The 3,105-nt window shown below is 43.5% G+C and overlaps 1 pseudogene; it reads left to right on the top strand.

Moving 5' to 3' along the window:
- The first annotated feature begins 950 nt into the window (after positions 1-950).
- On the top strand, positions 951-1,105 carry LOC138685250 (U2 spliceosomal RNA; annotated as a pseudogene).
- The last annotated feature ends 2,000 nt before the right edge of the window (positions 1,106-3,105 follow it).

Below are 3,105 nucleotides of genomic sequence, written 5' to 3'. Positions count from 1 at the left end.
TATTTTGCATTTATGATATTTCTTCTGCTGTGTTTTAAGGTGTGTCAGCTGCATGGGACAGAAAGGATTTCTGCACCTGGAAGTTAAAGGCATACAACAGAAAACAGTGTTTACATATGTGGTTCCTATTGCACTGAGCAAATTTTCACAAACCCAGAGTCTGACCTTTAGAGTTGACAGCACTGTATTTGATGTGCTTGTAATTTATTTGAAGGCTTCACTGATTCTTATTTTAGCTTTTAATATCTGACACATTCCCATTACTAGGGGATTCTGCCAAAAGCAATCCAAATCACAACTGAAAAGGAAAAGATGCAGAGTCAAATGCCTCACCCCCTATTCACTGTTCATAGAAAATCTGTATGAACGGTGGTATCAGCTGTCCGCCTAGGCTGCGAGGTTAGTGATTTTTAGAAAGACTATCAGCCAGTTTGGACATGTGAAAAGTGTCTCTTCTAAAGGTCAAGCAACTAACTAGAAATGAAGGCTGAATTTTACCTTGTGAAGTGTTGGTAGTGAAGAAACTGACAGATCATCAGAGTCATCCAGCATAGCTAAATTGGATTTGAGTAATTTATGAATGTTACAGAGTAATTTGAGCACTGGCAAGAGGCAGTAGGCATGGCTGTCTTGCTGCAATGGTACTCTGCAAGAATTGGCAGCCAAGACAGGATGGACAACTGCCGCTGACACTGCCTGCCTGGTGAAAGAGCTCAGGTGGGTTTTAGCCCTCTGGATAAAGTTTGGTAACTGCAGTTCCAGACCCAGAGCTGCTCTGAGGCAGCAAAGCTTCAGTAGGAAACAAAAAGTCACAAACACTGCAAACAGAGAGGAAGACATCACCTGATCTCCTGCTAGCCTTTCTAACAGGGAAGGTCCAAGGGCCTTGGAGCAAAACAGAAAAGTTTTTGTGTCTGTGCTGGGTCTTACCAAATGTCCATCCAGCCTATTATTCTTCTTGGCCTTTTGGCTAAGATTGTCATGTCTGTTCTTATCTGTTTAGTATCTGATAGGTCTTTGGTGTGAGGACTTGCTATTAAATAGCTCTGCGGAGCTAGGCTGTGAACTGTGGGCTTGCTGTCTTCCCACTGCACCAAAACCCCTCAATGACCGATCACAGTAGGAGAACAAGGCGAACAAGGCAGGGAAAATACTGCTTCCCTGTATGTTCTGCCATCCTCCAGCAGTTTGCAGCTCAGGGATTTCCTAAACCAATGGTGTTATTTTTGTGGTAAACTCTTGATGGAATCTAATAGTCAACAGACTCTTCATCTCTTTGAGAAGCTAGGGATACGTGTGGTAATTAAGAACACCACCTTTTGCTGGCTTTCTCTCTGGACCTCAGTGGATTGCTGAGCTGCAGTGTGCAGGCACGGCTGGGTTTTAGAGGCTGACAGGAGCAAGCTTGAAGGTGAATTGTGTTAAGTGTCTGTCAGAGACTGCCAAGGACCAGAATCGTCTTTAGGAGCTGCCTCTAAAACAAAGGCTGACCTGCCAGGAGGTGCTGTGAAGACTGCGGTCACAAGGGTTGTTTACAGCAGAGCTGCTAGTTTATAAACCTACACGTGGCACTGGGCAAGAAGTGAGCCAGTGGTACATGAGACAGGAGGAGCCTGTGGGGACTTACACTGTAGGCAAGCCAGAAGGCAGAAAGCGGAGGCTGGAGTGCCTGCTACCTGGATAGAAAACTTAAAAATGTGGCAGAGCCAATGGGCCCCACATCATGCAGCAGTGCTGACTGAAATGAGAGAGTTATTTGGCTTCAGAGATGAGTAAGACTATGAATACAGAAAAATAGTGCTGGAAATGGAATTTCTGCCAAATTCAAAATTAGCAACTGTGAGTGACAATTGTTAGCAGATGTCAGGTTTCTAATTATTTACTTGTTTTCTGGAATGTTTATAGGTTTCATTTTCATCTTTTGTTGTATGTTAGTCTTTCAAATTTTCTCATGTGAGGTACAGAGAATTTGTATACAAGCTCTTTAAAATGGCAACATTGAGGCATCTGGGTTAGATTGTATATGACAAGGAAAATTCTGTGTATGTTAATTGCTGCTGTAGATCTTGTTTGTTTACCGAGTGAAATGTTATTAAACAACTCGGGTGACAGGCGGAGTAACCAGTCTATGCTCTCTGGGCTAGCATTGACCATTCTCACCCACCTAGCTTCTTTGCAGAGCTTGCTGATAAAATTAACATCCCTCCAAAGACTAAGTAGCTGTCAGACAAGCAGTCTGGGCCCTAGCAAGGCAATGGCAAAACCGTTCCCTGGAAGACAAGAGCAAGGACTTACAACTTAAGCATGCCACTGAGCCGCAGCAGCTCAGTGCTCTGGAGCCATCCCATGAGCTGGCGTCTGCAGTGCAATTGCCAGAACTGTAGGTCTCTCCACTGATTCTCCACATTTGCAAGGAAAGCATGAAGTGAAAAGGAAGAGCTGTATAATTTTGCTTCCAAGCTAGTCCTTTCACTCATGGCTGTTGACACTGTCCTTGGTCCAATGAACACTGCAGAAATCCATGTTTGCAGCTGTTTTCCCTATCAAAGCATTTTCCTTGGATGAGAGTGTCAGCTGGCTGAAAACTGTCTCCAACCATTTGACTTTCCATGGTGGGGGTGTTACTTTTATCACCAATAAAATATGAGAACCTTTGGATGTGGTATTACCTGGCTTACTTACACATCCTGGTAAAATTTCCAACAGCTTTTTTTTGTGACTGTCAGCTTAATTTAAATCTTCTAATTTTTCTGTGCAGAGAAATGAGCAATACAAGCTGAAGGGTAGATTTTCAAGGTGCTTCTTCCCCAAAAGGGCACATATACTTTGTGTGCTGAGCAGGGGGGAGATGGAATGGGATGGGACAGTACAGAATAGGACACAAGCTTACTTCTCTGTAGTTTCAAAGGAAATTTGAAAATTTGTTCTCAATTTATGTGCAACTTCCTTGTGTAGGCAGCTAGACCCTTGGCAAGGACTTAGTGTCCTTTTTTACTTCAAGAGTCTTGGGAATTTTACTTGGTGACTCTCTGGTTTTGTTCCATTTTAGAAATATATGGGGGGGGGGGGAGGGGGAAGGTTCAACAGCCTACTTCAAGGAAATAG

Source organism: Haliaeetus albicilla, chromosome 4 (assembly GCF_947461875.1).
Source record: "Haliaeetus albicilla chromosome 4, bHalAlb1.1, whole genome shotgun sequence".
Lineage (NCBI taxonomy): Eukaryota > Metazoa > Chordata > Aves > Accipitriformes > Accipitridae > Haliaeetus > Haliaeetus albicilla.
This window is presented reverse-complemented; position numbering and strand designations above follow the sequence as displayed.